Below are 16,062 nucleotides of genomic sequence, written 5' to 3'. Positions count from 1 at the left end.
CTGTAGGTGCAAGTATTTCCGGTAGGCGTGATAACGCGCCTGCATGGCAGGTCTCTGAACCAGATTTGTACTTAACCTCGTATATGTAAGCTCCTAATGCTATTGCCCAACACTGTATTCTGGCCGCCACCATAACTGGAACACCCCGCTTTATTCCAAACAGTGTTGTGAGTTCCTTGTGATCTGTTACTAAAACAAACTTCCGCCTGTACAAGTTGCGGTGAACCTTTGTACTGCATACACTAAACAGAGAGCTTCCCGTTCTACTTGACTGTAGCCCCTTTCCGCCTTTGACAAGGTCCTGGATGCAAAATCTATAGGACATTCTTCACCGGATGGCATTTGGTGTGCTAACACTGCCCCTACTCCGTAGGCACTTGAGTCCGCCATCACTATGAGGGGCAACGCTGGGTTGTATGGTACTAGTACGGGACTGCCCAACAACATCCTCTTATAGTCGTCAAAGGCCTTACTACACTCTGTAGTCCACTGCCATGACTCTCCTTTTTCAACAATTGATATAGCGGGTGTAACACCGATGCCACGTCTGGCAGGAACTAGCTATAAAATTGAAGTAACCCTAAGTATGATCGAGTTCAGTAATGTCCTTGGGAGCTGGTGCCCCCCGAATAGCCTTCATCTTGTCCTCCATTAGCTAAATGCCCTCGCTCGACAACTGGTGTCCCAGATATACCACGCTCTTGCATAACAGTTTGCACTTCTCCTCTATAGCCCTTATGCCATAGGTTGTCAACCATCTCAGCACCTCATCTAGCCGACTTCGGGCCTCCTCTAAACTTGCACCAACTACTAAAATGTCATCTAAGTACACGTGAACTCCCTTAATGCCCTTCAAAACCTGCTCCATAGTTTATTGGAATATACACGGGGCACTACAGAACCCGAACGGGAGACAGGTATAACGAAATAGCCCCTTATGTGTATTTATTGTGAGCAAGGGTTGGCTTTGTTTACTAATGGGCAACTGGGTATATGCTGAGTGCAAGTCGATTACAGAAAAAACCTTGGCCTCTGCCAACTCACTAAAAATCTCCTCCACCTTGGGCAGGGGGTAGTGATCAAACTCAACTACAAGGTTCAATGTTATTTTATAATCCGCACACAGACGAACCCCCCCCCCCCATCTTTTTTCTAATACAAACAAGTGGCGTTGCCCACTGCGACTTAATGACAGGGTAAATTGCTCCCGCTTGCACTAACCTGTCCAGCTCTGCTTCCACGGCTGCCTCCATCGCAAAAGGCACACTCCTGACCTTGCAGAATACAGGAATAGCACCTTCCTTCAGTATAACCTCTGCTTCCGCACCGGAGATGACTCCCACATTGTGTCCAAAAACAAATTTGTGTTCTCACATCATCTCACTGAGGAAGGCTTCCCGCTTGCTTGTGACTTGTCTATCGTATACTAGGTGAATGACTCGTGAGGTGTTTCACCCTTTTCCCCGACGATACCTTTCCAGTCCAATTGCAACGATGATAGCCAATTACGCCCAAACAAGGTGGGTAACGTCTTCCCACGGCTATCCACCACCACCATTGGCAGAGTTACTCTTTACCCCTGATACTCCACCGGAACACTACACTCTCCGATTATGTGCAAAGGTTGTCCTGAGTATGTTCTTAAGTTTAGACTGGTGTTACGAAATGTACACGATTTCAACTTTTGCTGTTAAGTGCTATCCGAACACACAGATACCACTGCCCCAGTGTCAACTATCATATGCTTCGGGCAACTGTTTAACCACACTTTGACCTTAAAAGAGTTAGTCTACCCTTCACCTCATTAAAATCAATGTTCAACAAGTCCCAGTTCCCTTCGCCCTTGCTTGACTCACGTACTGCACTCCGCTTGCCATACATACCCTTTTTAGGTGACCCCGTTTAATACACCCATTACACACATAACCTACAAATGGACAACGGGCGGCCAAATGTGTGGTACCATTACACCGGTAACACTTCGTCTGCTGGCGCTGCATTGACCCTGGTCTCTCGCCGATAGTTCTTCGGTCCCCAGCCGCCGTTCCACTCATTTTCTTAGCCCGGATAACAAATGCACTATCCCCCTCGCGGTCCATTTCCTCTTGCTTGAACTGTTCATTTTCCAGCCATAACTCTTTGGACTGTTTCAAAGCTGCCTCCATTATTAATGCTTTTTCCAGCGCTGACTGAAAAGTCAGTTTATCTTCCAACAGCAGCTTCTGCACTATTTCTTCATTACCTAACCCACTTACAAACACATCTCTAAAGAGCTTCCTCCAGAAACTGACCGTACTCACACGACATGGATAACTTTTGCAGGGTCACCGCATACTCCGCTATACTTTCTGTCGCCCCTTGTTGCCTCCGTAAAAGCTTTAAACGCTCCGCAATTATAATCTTCCTGGGCACATAATGCGTGGAGAGTATTTCAACTAGTTCTTCGAATGACTTTGTTCCCTGCTTGGCTGGCACACACAAAATTTTCTACACCGCATATGATTTAGGACCTAACATTGTCAAAAACACACTGCATTTTTCTTCATCCTTAAGTTTATTCGCCTTAAAATAGTGTTCCAGCTGTTCGATGTAGCACTCGAAATCCCCTTCCACTCTATTAAATTCTTCAATTTTTCCTAACGCCATCTTGGTTTACTCACTTCCCAAGTTCCGCACTGTGTACTATAATGCCGCCTACGTCCCGTATGTAATCGCTACCATTATAAGCGAAACACCGCTCGACTACGCCACTCTTGATCCCATCCTCGTCGCCAGTGTTTTATCTCTTTATTTCACACTACTATTACAAAACACATGTACGTCCCATGCTTACAGTATCCTTTTGTTCCACCGTTCCACACGATTCGCCTCGTCCAATCCGTTCCTTCGTTACCACTCTACACTAGTCGGTTCACCCGTTACTACAATGTGCAACACCTTTAACAAGAAAAAAATAAATAAAAATAACATATCTTATTACTGGCGAGAACGAAACATTTGACCGTATTGGATGGGATAATCGTTGTAATGACGTAATGTCTAGGTGAGATTCTGAAGAAAAAATTCCTTACTGCAGAATTAATTTATTCTTGATAAAATTTCGTTATTCAATTGATAACTCATTGTTCATCCGATCTCTATGAAATTATGCATACTTGACCTTTGAAACCATATAGGTATTAGTCTGTGGAATGGTTGTCTGTTCTAAAGTACCTGATATAGTAGCTGTGACGCCGTCCCTGCTGCCTGTTTTAAAATTAGTGTATTTAAATTGTGAAAGCTAGAATTTTGACTCGAGGGCGGGTTTTTTGCCTCGTGGCTGCAGGCAGAGACGCGTCGACGCAGGACTCCCCAGGCTGTTTAGGCCACCCAGGATGCCGTAAAGATTTAAAGAACACGTGAATATAACTGGATTTATTTGCACGTCACATGGTACATTATGTCACATAGTACCTACAGGGTGCCGTCACATAACTGGCTGTATCATCGTCTACCTTCTAATCTCCGCACACACAGCCCTTAAATGATGGCACTGTTTCATGGCTTGAGGGATTCTCCGGAGATACCCCACCGAGGGTTGCAGGATATCTTGAGACTAGTGGTAGTGGAGATGAGGGCGCGTGACATGTCTGGAGGCTGCATGTAAGGATACGCTGGACGACGAAACACCTGAATGACTCTAACAAACTAATTATACATTGACCTAGATGAAAACTGGAGTTAAAATACACGTGGCGGCTATCTCCGCACCTAACACGGTCTTGACATAGGTAAAGAATACACGTGGCTGATAACTGAAGAATTAGAATTAGTACCTTAGGGTAAGTCTAACATGGAAATGTTCCGCAGATCGCAATGAATCTGATACAGACATACAGTTCAAGTTAGATTAACATAATTACCAAAAGTCCATCCTCGTAGTGGCGTGGAGGCCACAAATGCTGGGCGCGAGCGCGGCGGTACCGGGGCACGGAAAACTCACTCGCGACCGCGGCACATCCTAGGAACTGATTCGTTATTAAAATTCACTGTGCGCGTTTGGCTCAATGCTGCCCTGTGTGGGCAAAAATAAATCTCCTGACAGAGGAACACGGCGTGAAGCGCGGGCACATCGGCGTGCTGCCCATAACAATAAAAATTACGTATTACAAGAAATGGCCCATGACTGAGTCACACACAATTAGTAAAGAACCGCACTGCACTTCATACGGTAGATTTAGGGCCGGCCGTGGAGCGGAAGAAAATGGATTAAAGATTTACCTATGGAAGTTACATGTTGGTTTTGGCGCGAAGATTGAAGGCTCCACGTGCGCGGAGCTGCCGGCCCAGAGGAGTGCCTAACGGCGACTGGCGACTCTCCCTGGCAACCCAGCCAGGGAGGGCTCGATTTCCCGCGGAAAGTTGCGAAGCGCAGGAAGAATGTGACGGCCAGTTTTGTGACACAAAAGCATATCAATCAACATGTTATAATTATTTATGAATATTAAGACACAAAAAGTTTTAGTATTTCTCTTAATTATAATTGCATGTGCACTGTGTTCCGATGGCGCATCGCCACACCCGGTCGGGCGCGTCGCACAACACAGCCGGCCGTGACTAGCATCACGCCGTTCGGTGCACTGACCTAACCTACACTTCCTGGCACGCACGGGCGTGTTCGTTACACTTGTCCTAATTCAGGTGTTGAGGACACATAACGGCCTGTGCTCTCAGAGGGAGCACCGACGGCGGCTTCAGCTGTATGAAGACCTAAAATAAGCTATAAATTTGTTTAAAAGCTGAAAAAACTTGCTAGGAAGAATAATAAATATGCCATTATGTAGTGAATATTGTTAAAGAAACATACGACCAAAACATCTGTAAGAAATTACGGTTAAACCTCATTATAACCAAAAATTGTTTTGTTATGCAGTAGCAAAAAAAAAGGGGGGGGGGGTTAGAGGTAGTTCTTATTTTGACTTCAAGTATTAAAATGGCAAGGATTGTATACACCAACTCCTTATTTTTAAAGATTATTATTTATTGTTTATCGACAGTATTATTACAGTTACAATCATTCTCAGAAATAAATTCAATACTAAACGTTAGTGACTTTACAGTGAAAACTATTGTTTAGCTGCTATTCTCTATTGGCTTCAAGCATTCCGTTATACTACACTTAACGAGGCCAAATTTTACTAATGAAACAATAATATTTTAATATTTCAAACTGGTTGAAACCAACATGGTATTGACGCCGACCGCCAATGCTCCTCTGTCGCATAGACCGCTATGCCTCATCAACGTCTCGCAAAAGCGTGTGCACCGAACGCGCCCGTGCGCGCAGCAAAGTGCAGTTCGTGCGACGAGGCGAACGCCATACAACGAGTGCTACACCGGCGCAAGGATCCGGCCGGGTGTGGCATATCCTTCCGCCGCACTACAACAAATTGTTATAATTATGTTTTTCCACAGGATTTTATTAAACATTATTTTTTATTAATTAATAATTAAGTCTTTGCAAAATCATGTTTCAATGTGCGATTTGTCCCGAACCTGGCCGGTTCAGTTTCCCGCGAAATTCACACGTTTCCGCGGGAGGGCTGGCGGGGGAGGGGGGTCGCGCGCGGCGACACCGCTAGTGTCCTTCGAGAGCTCAACCAGGCCGGCAGCCTGCGCGCAACGCGGAACCTTCAACCTTTGCATTCACCGACATGTAGTTTTCCATAGTGTAATTTCTTTTCAACCTTTTGTACAGTTCCGCGGTCGGCCTAAATTTACCATGAGGTACTTAACTTAATTCAATCAGTGCTCCGAGATGAGTGTTTACGTCATACGTAAGTACTGTGGGGAGAGTATGTGTTTTTTTTACGTCGGCGCTTCACGCCCAACCTAGCCTACAGGCTACTTAGTTTTGGCCCGCACGGGGCAGCCAGCAGGCGACACGTGCCATCCAACTTAATAACGATTCAGTCCCTGGGACACACCTAGACACCACGTAGAGTCGCCGGAGACACGGGCCTACGTGTTGCTAGCCCAGTTTATCAAGTGTAATGTGTTAGCGGAATAGTTGTTCGCCTAAGTGTAATTCGTCATGTCAGGGCTTATGTATCACCGTCGTACTGCAGTGCGCCACCAAACTTAATAACGATTCAGTCCCTGGGACACACCTAGTCACCACGTAGAGTCGCCGGAGACACGGGCCTACGTGTTGCTAGCCCAGTTTATCCAGAGCTAGGTATTAGTGTAGTGTATTGTGCTTCAAAATATCGTGTGCCATGTCAGAGTGTCTTTTGTAACTTTCGCGTCACGTATACGAGTCTGCCCCTCACGCGCATAAGAATCGTGAGCCGCCACTGAGGAAGTGAGCTGCGCGTGTGACTAGTCGCGTCGGGCAAACCGTTACGGCCAGAACGGGCAGCACCATGTATTGGGCTGTGCTGTATTAAATTCACCAACTATCTGAAGAGGTTTTGTGTTATTATTCAGGCGTCCCGAGTGGCCTCAACAGCTCGGGGGGCCCTACTGCGTTGACCCCTACCTCTAGCCACAAGGCCGAACCTTCCCTGAGAACACGAACCTAACAAAATCACGTCTATATAATCGGAGGTAGCGGGGACGGCGTCAAATTGGCGCCCGACTAGTGTGGCTTTAATTTTCTAAAAATTAATTTCCAAATTTTGTTTCAAATTTTTCAAATTTTTTCTCAAATTTTTCAAATTTTATACTTCAAATTAGTGTACCAGTAAGGGCTCGCGTAGGAAGTCGGGAATCGCGCGGAAACGGACGCGACGCGCAGACAGCCAAAGGAGCGGGCACCTGGCGATAGGCGCGCGTCAAGTTACACGCCAGACGCGCATCAAGTTACGCGTCAGGCGAGATAACGGCTGTGGGAGCGGAAGTCCGCGCGCCTCGCACACGGATCAGGTGGCGCAGCTGCGCAGCTGCTACGCGCCGAACAGGAGCACGAACATGAGCCGTGACGGAGCGGTAAAGATAGACATGGAAGGGGTATGCCACGCATGCCTTCTGCCAGGGTTGCCAATAAATCATGCCGCGGCAGGGGTTTTCGCCACCTGTACCTGCGACACAGATAGGAAGCACAAAACAGACTTTGACGACAGAAAATCAGGGCCGACGTCTACAATTCAGTGCGGCGCGAGGGGATGTCATCGGCGGCCCGATGAGATGGCGTTCTGCCACCAGTGCGGCACCGTGAGGCACCGCTCGTGCACCGAGGCCCGGGAGTTCCTTAACTTCCGGAATGGGCTATTCATGTGCCGCGCGTGCGAGCTCGCGCTGGACAGACCGTCAGCGACGCCGGCGGCCCCTGTCGCACCGCGCCCCGGCGGCACCCTCAAGCTGCCGGAGTTCGGAGGGCAGGAGCACGAGGACCCCGCAAAGTTCCTGCGGACATGCCGAGACAGGCTGGCACGATACGCGGTGCCTACAGATGAGTGGACGGAGAAGGCGTGCGATCAGCTGAGGGGGTGTGCCCTTGACTGGTGGACCACAGCCGGAGAATACGGCATGGAGTGGGGTGACTTCGCCAACGGACTGGAGGAGCGTTTCAACGACGCCCGTGCCCGGGCCCGGTGTCAACAGTCACTGTTCTGCCGGCCTCAGGAGGCGGGGGAGAGCGCGGAGGCCTTCATCAGGTCTAAGGCGCGGCTCCACCGACGGCTGGCGGAAGGGGAGGACGACAGCAGCATGCTAGGGGTAGTCGTCCAGCTGATGCTGCCCGAACTGCGGCCATTCCTTAGGGCCGCCACCGACAAGGGACTGGAGACGTTCGTGCGGTTGGCGAACGAGGTGGAGCGCGACGTGCAAGCTGTCCGTCGCAGCCACGAGCCGCCCACCCGACGGCCAGGTGCGTCGCCACCGATGTTGGCGGCCCCCGAGGTCTCCAGGGCTCTGGTACCGTACGTGGAGCCAGTGCCGAGGCAACAGGGGGAGCAGCCGTCCCGACGTACCGCACCCAGGGAGAACACCGGGGCACCAAACCAGGGGGCTCCGCGCTGCAAGTACTGCCGTGAGGAGCGGTACCACTGGCACGACGTCTGTCCCACGCGGGCAGCTGTCTGGCAAGCCCGTGGGGCGGGCGGCCTTACGTCGGGAAACGCCCGCTAGGGGGTAGTGCCATGGCTGGCCACTGTCCCTGGAACCCTAGCCCGGCCTCCACTGTCACCCCGGCGCGCCCCGTCAGGACGGACGGGCGCGGCGCACTCGACTCGTCAGCGGCCTGCACCGGGTCGTCGGCGAGCCGCACCGGACACCAGGTGGCCCTGGCGACACCGGCAGCACCTGCGGTGTCCGCGGACACACCGGCACGCCCCGTCAGGACGGACGGGCGCGGCGCACCCGACTCGTCAGCGGCCTGCACTGGGTCGTCGGCGAGCCGCACCGGACACCAGGTGGCCCCGGCGACACCGGCAGCACCTGCGGTGTCCGCTGACACACCGGCACGCCCCGTCAGGACGGACGGGCGCGGTGCACCCGACTCGTCAGCGGCCTGCACCGGGTCGTCGGCGAGCCGCACCGGACACCAGGTGGCCCCGGCGACACCGGCAGCACCTGCGGTGTCCGCTGACACACCGGCACGCCCCGTCAGGACGGACGGGCGCGGCGCACCCGACTCGTCAGCGGCCTGCACCAGGTCGTCGGCGAGCCGCACCGGACACCAGGTGGCCCCGGCGACACCGGCAGCACCTGCGGTGTCCGCTGACACACCGGCACGCCCCGTCAGGACGGACGGGCGCGGCGCACCCGACTCGTCAGCGGCCTGCACCGGGTCGTCGGCGAGCCGCACCGGACACCAGGTGGCCCCGGCGACACCGGCAGCACCTGCGGTGTCCGCTGACACACCGGCACGCCCCGTCAGGACGGACGGGCGCGGCGCACCCGACTCGTCAGCGGCCTGCACCGGGTCGTCGGCGAGCCGCACCGGACACCAGGTGGCCCCGGCGACACCGGCAGCACCTGCGGTGTCCGCTGACACACCGGCACGCCCCGTCAGGACGGACGGGCGCGGCGCACCCGACTCGTCAGCGGCCTGCACCGGGTCGTCGGCGAGCCGCACCGGACACCAGGTGGCCCCGGCGACACCGGCAGCACCTGCGGTGTCCGCTGACACACCGGCACGCCCCGTCAGGACGGACGGGCGCGGCGCACCCGACTCGTCAGCGGCCTGCACCAGGTCGTCGGCGAGCCGCACCGGACACCAGGTGGCCCCGGCGACACCGGCAGCACCTGCGGTGTCCGCTGACACACCGGCACGCCCCGTCAGGACGGACGGGCGCGGCGCACCCGACTCGTCAGCGGCCTGCACCGGGTCGTCGGCGAGCCGCACCGGACACCAGGTGGCCCCGGCGACACCGGCAGCACCTGCGGTGTCCGCTGACACACCGGCACGCCCCGTCAGGACGGACGGGCGCGGCGCACCCGACTCGTCAGCGGCCTGCACCGGGTCGTCGGCGAGCAGTACCGGACACCAGGTGACCCCGGCGACACCGGCAGCACCTGCGGACCGCCTGACGGCAGCGGCAGCGGCAGCGCCCCGGGAGCAGTGTGGTGAGTCGTTCCAATTAGGGCAGTTGGGACCTGGGGCGGGGCATTTACTCCGGATTCCCGTCAGGATGGATGGACAGCCGGTGCATGCTCTTGTCGACACGGCCGCCAGCCACACGTATGTGTCGGCTCAATGCTCGAGCGTACGGGACATTGTCTCAGATGTGGAGGAGGTACAGTTAGCGACGCAGGGGGCGACAGCGCGTATTGTTGGCCGCTCGAACATCACCCTCTCCATCAGGGACCATGTTAGTCACACAACAGCACTAGTAGTAGAGGGACTACGGGAGATGCTGATCCTAGGTCTGCCTTGGCTGGCGCAGGAGGACGCCACTGTGGAAGTCAGGGAGGGGAGGTTGCACGTTGGCCACCACGAGCGGCGCACAGTTTACAGCCTGGGCTATCGGCCACCCGCCGAGCAGGGGACACCCATCACGCTCGCGGACTTGAGGAACGGTGTGCCCGCTGCCCATGTAGAGCTCATAAACAATGTCTTGTCTCAACAGCCACAGGTGTTTGCGGCCACAGATATGCTCCGCCGTACCACAACCACGGAACACACCATCCCCACCCGACCTCACCAACCCCAGTTCGTAAAACCATACGGGTTCGGACCCACTGAAAGGCACGTCATCCAGACCCAGATCACGGAAATGTTACGCGATGGAGTCATCGAACCCAGTGAGTCGCCATACAACTGCCAGATTGTCATGGCGAACAAGAAAGATGGCTCCATGCGTTTTTGTGTGAATTTCAAACCAGTCAATTCAGTAACCATACCCGCCCCACCACCGCTCATCAACATAACAGACGCTTTGGCGGGGCTGGGCGACGCCCGCATCTTCACGTCCCTGGACCTCAAGTCCGGGTACTGGCAGGTGCCGGTACGTCCAGAGGACCGCCCGAAGACCGCGTTCACTGCCCCTGACGGCCGGCGTTTCCAGTTCTGTGCCATGCCGTTCGGGCTGATGGACGCCCCCGCGACCTTCCAGGCCATGATGGTGCGTGTGTTAGACGGGTACGCGGGCGAGTTCGCCGCCGCGTACCTGGATGACGTCATCATCTGGTCACGGTCGTGGGAGGACCACGCCCGGCACCTCGGCCTGGTCCTTGAGCGGCTGGCCAGACACGGCCTCACGTGTGCCCCCCAGAAATGCCACGTGGGCGCGGCTGAACTGGAGTACCTAGGGCACATGGTGGACGCGGAGGGTTGCCGCCCTCTGCCAAAGCACCTGAACCTTATTGAGTCCAAACCCGCCCCTCGAACCCGCAAGCAGCTGCAGAAGTTGATGGGCCTTCTCAACTGGCTGCGCTCGTTCATTCCGCATTTTGCCAGCGTCACCGCCCCGATGACGGACTTGCTGTCACCCAAGCTCCGGTTTCAGTGGACCAGCGAAGCGGACGCCGCCCTGGATGCGGTGAAACGGCAGTTCCGCGAGTGCCACCAGCTCGCCCGTCTGCAGCCTGACCTTCCCCTGTTCCTTCAGACAGACGCCAGTCAGGAGGGGATGGGGGCCGTCCTATACCAGGTGGGGGACAAAGGCGTGCGCCGGGTGGTGGAGTACGCCAGCGCCAAGTTCGGCCAGCCCGAACGGCGGTACCATGTGAACGAGCAGGAGTGCATGGCCGTCGTTTGGGCTATGCGCCGCTACCGCCACCACCTGGAGGGCCGCCGGTTCACGCTGCGGACGGACAGCCAGTGTCTCCGCTGGCTGGACTCCGCCCAGGGCCGCAAGTCGAAGTTCACGAGGTGGGCGTTGATGCTCCAGAACTTCGACTTCGCGGTCGAGCACGTCCCTGGACGGGACAACCAGTTCGCCGACGAGTTGTCGCGCCATCCCGACCCACACAACACGTTTCAGGATGACCAGGACTGGGAGGGGCTGTTGCCGCCAGGGGGAGTCGCGCCGCCGGTCACTCCAGGGGAGGCGCCCGCAACTTTATTCCACATCCCAAGGGCCCCCGATTATCCCGCCGTCTTGCCTGTGGAGACCCTGAGCGGATTAGTGGAATTCGTGAAACAGGCCCAGCGGACAGACGACCCCACACAGGCCGAGGTGCGGTCATGTGGGGAGCAGGTTCACCCCTACCACAGGTGCGTGGACGGGGTGTTGGAGACCCGGGTACCAGGGGACATGGACGCCTGGCACCTTCATGTGCCGCTCGGTGCCCGCGAGCAGGTCATGGGCTTCCACCACACGCACGAGCTGGCGGGACACCCAGGTGCGCACCAAACCCAGTTAGACATCCGTAAGACCTTCCATTGGCCGGGGGTGACGCGGGACGTACGGGACCTGGTGCGGCGCTGCCAGCAGTGCCAGCAGAGGAAGACGAGGCGGTCTGACGGGGTGGAGCAGCAGCGCCCCCGACGGCCCCGCGACCCGTTTCACACCCTGGCCCTGGACATAATGGGGCCCTACCCGCGGACCACCCGGGGAAGGAGGTTCTTGGTCGTCATCACAGACATTTTCACCCGGTGGGTCGAGGCCTTCCCGGTGTCCAACGTGCGCGCCGGAACCATAGCCGCCCTGCTGGACCACGAGATATTCCCGCGGTATGGTTTCGCGCGTGTGCTGTTGACGGACAACGGCTGTCAGTTCAGCGGGAGGCGCTGGAGAGCTGACTGTCGCCGTTGGGGTCTCGACCACCACACCACCCCCATTTACCATCCCCAGGCCAACCCCACTGAGAGGCGGAACCAGGAGGTCAAGGCGCAGCTGCGGCTGAGGTTGGGGGACGACCACTCCAAATGGGACGTCCACCTGCCGAAGCTGTTGTATTGCCTCCGGCGCCGCACCAACGCTGTCACCGGTCATTCCCCTGCCGAGCTTCTGTACGGGAAGAACTTGGCTTTGCCCGGGGAAAGCAGGGTGGCCGATGTTGCCATGGGCACGGTGGCGCGCCCCAATCATGAGGAGGGGAGGGAGCACGCCAGACAACGGCAGGCCCAATTCCTGGCGGCCCACACGCCCATGACTAGTCACCCCCCACCCCCCATCCAGCCAGGTCAGCTGGTATATGTCAGGCAGCACCACTTGTCGTCCGGGGCGCGTAACTTTTGTGCGGGGTTGGCGCCTCGATGGTCGGAGCCGCGGGAGGTCCTGTGGAGGACGGGCCCCTCATCCTATGCGGTCCGGACGCCAAGGGGGCGGCCCGCTAAAGTGCACCGGGACGACCTGCGCGTAGTCGCGCACGGGGTCAGAGTTGGCCCAACGACCCCCTCTTCACCATCCCCCACACTCCAGGAAGCCACAGATACGCCGCGGGAAGGAGCAGCACCTGAACCCACCACCCGGGGGGACATGCACACGGGCGACACAGACGTGGGTAGCCCTGATCAGGCACATGAGTGCAACCAACCCGACCTCCGGGACACTCCGAGCAGGTCCCCGGTGCCGCTGGCCACAGTTCCGCACGTCCCCGAGGAGGTGGGGAATCCGTTGGTCTGGTTTCCTGACGAGGAGGGGGAGGAGGTCTGTGAGGAGGAGGACGTCGAGCCACTGTGGCCGCTGGACCTCAGCCTGGCGGACGCCACGTTCCGGGTATCCGTGGACGAGCCCGAGGAGGGGGAGGAGGAGCCGGACAGTAGGGATAGGCGCCCCACCCGCAGACGTCGGGCCCCGGTCAGGACGTACTGCGCGGACGACAGCGAGCCGGTAGAGTTCGCTCCTGTCCCCGCCGTGGAGGCGAGCTGCCCGACCACCCAACCGGACACGAGGGGACCTACCACACTCTGCACAGTGGAGACCCCTACCAGCACAGTCCCCACCACACGACCACAGAGGGCCCGCCGACCCCCGGCCTACCTGGCGGATTATGAGTGGTCCAGGTCCCCGTCGAGCTACTCCACCCGGGCGCGGCCCGTAAGGGGCGATCCAGGTGTGCCAACACTCGTGGCCGGACCCCTATCATTCCCCCCGCCCACGTCATCCATTCCACCACCCTGCCACACCCCGACCACACTGACCCCCCCACCCACTTGTCACCATATTGAGCTAGAAGAGGCGCACGTCGCTGCCCAGTCCCAGGGGGGGAAAGGACACGGGTCAGGGCGTAACCCCTTATCATTCATTGAGTGGGAGAGGTATTCAGGGCAGAATGTTTACATCACAACACACCACCACTCCGCCGCGTAGTGTAGGGCTCGCAGTGCGGCGAACGTCAGTGAAGTGCTCAGCGTGTGAAGCGAGGCGTTGATGCACATAGCGGTCTCAGAGAAGGGGGGGCATTTGACGCCGACCGCCAATGCTCCTCTGTCGCATAGACCGCTATGCCTCATCAACGTCTCGCAAAAGCGTGTGCACCTAACGCGCCCGTGCGCGCAGCAAAGTGCAGTTCGTGCGACGAGGCGAACGCCATACAACGAGTGCTACACCGGCGCAAGGATCCGGCCGGGTGTGGCATATCCTTCCGCCGCACTACAACAAATTGTTATAATTATGTTTTTCCACAGGATTTTATTAAACATTATTTTTTATTAATTAATAATTAAGTCTTTGCAAAATCATGTTTCAATGTGCGATTTGTCCCGAACCTGGCCGGTTCAGTTTCCCGCGAAATTCACACGTTTCCGCGGGAGGGCTGGCGGGGGAGGGGGGTCGCGCGCGGCGACACCGCTAGTGTCCTTCGAGAGCTCAACCAGGCCGGCAGCCTGCGCGCAACGCGGAACCTTCAACCTTTGCATTCACCGACATGTAGTTTTCCATAGTGTAATTTCTTTTCAACCTTTTGTACAGTTCCGCGGTCGGCCTAAATTTACCATGAGGTACTTAACTTAATTCAATCAGTGCTCCGAGATGAGTGTTTACGTCATACGTAAGTACTGTGGGGAGAGTATGTGTTTTTTTTACGTCGGCGCTTCACGCCCAACCTAGCCTACAGGCTACTTAGTTTTGGCCCGCACGGGGCAGCCAGCAGGCGACACGTGCCATCCAACTTAATAACGATTCAGTCCCTGGGACACACCTAGACACCACGTAGAGTCGCCGGAGACACGGGCCTACGTGTTGCTAGCCCAGTTTATCAAGTGTAATGTGTTAGCGGAATAGTTGTTCGCCTAAGTGTAATTCGTCATGTCAGGGCTTATGTATCACCGTCGTACTGCAGTGCGCCACCAAACTTAATAACGATTCAGTCCCTGGGACACACCTAGTCACCACGTAGAGTCGCCGGAGACACGGGCCTACGTGTTGCTAGCCCAGTTTATCCAGAGCTAGGTATTAGTGTAGTGTATTGTGCTTCAAAATATCGTGTGCCATGTCAGAGTGTCTTTTGTAACTTTCGCGTCACGTATACGAGTCTGCCCCTCACGCGCATAAGAATCGTGAGCCGCCACTGAGGAAGTGAGCTGCGCGTGTGACTAGTCGCGTCGGGCAAACCGTTACGGCCAGAACGGGCAGCACCATGTATTGGGCTGTGCTGTATTAAATTCACCAACTATCTGAAGAGGTTTTGTGTTATTATTCAGGCGTCCCGAGTGGCCTCAACAGCTCGGGGGGCCCTACTGCGTTGACCCCTACCTCTAGCCACAAGGCCGAACCTTCCCTGAGAACACGAACCTAACAAAATCACGTCTATATAATCGGAGGTAGCGGGGACGGCGTCAGTATCTTTTATTTTCAATTTCCTCAATCTTTATAAAGTAATTTGTTTGCCTCCTAAAATTAGTGAAAAAAATATAAATGATTTAACAGAGGTCGCGTAGATAAAAATTTCAAGTATTGATCTGCATTTTAATTTAAAACCATAAATTAATATACAGATGATAATTCAATGGAATAACGAATTATATTATCGCCGATTCATATCATGCTTTCGGAAAGAAACCTTCAGCAATCTTATGGTGGTATGCAGTTCATTCAACAGATAGCAGTACATACTCTCTTATTTAATTGTATTTTTCAATTCAAAATAAATTATTGTTTTAATTACTTTAAGTTAATTGTTACAATATATCTCATATTTATAACGAGATTGCATTTAAAATTTTGCAAACCAAATAAAAGTTATAATTATTTAATACTTTTTTTATTTATACTGTTATAACTATTTAAACGTATCACTCAATAGATAGCGCTTTATGTTAGTATAAAATACAAATAAATTTTACAATATTTTCATAACAAAAGTTAGTAATTATTAATAATGTTTTAAATAATAATGATATATTTTTAATAATAAAGTTGTAATTATGTCATGTTTAAAAATAATTGTCAAACTAGCATTAATTTTAACTTTTTAATTACTTACGAATATAATTTAACATACTTCTTAAAACTAAATGAACGAAAGTCTGCTATCTCAGTAGCGGTCTAATTAACCGTTCTTTGGCAGATGATGATAATGTGATATGATCTAATGATTCATATACATAGTGGTAAAGAGTTCATTATCGTTACTCTCTCGAACCACTGTCTGATGCCAAGATAATTTATTATGTTACAACTATCAAAACCTCAATTTAAAGAAATTATTTCTAGCAAAACAGAATTAATAGTTCTTTTCCTTTTATTTTAA

The sequence above is a fragment of the Bacillus rossius genome (genome assembly GCF_032445375.1).
Source record: "Bacillus rossius redtenbacheri isolate Brsri chromosome 4 unlocalized genomic scaffold, Brsri_v3 Brsri_v3_scf4_2, whole genome shotgun sequence".
Classification (NCBI taxonomy): domain Eukaryota; kingdom Metazoa; phylum Arthropoda; class Insecta; order Phasmatodea; family Bacillidae; genus Bacillus; species Bacillus rossius.
Note: the sequence above shows the minus strand (reverse complement) of the source record.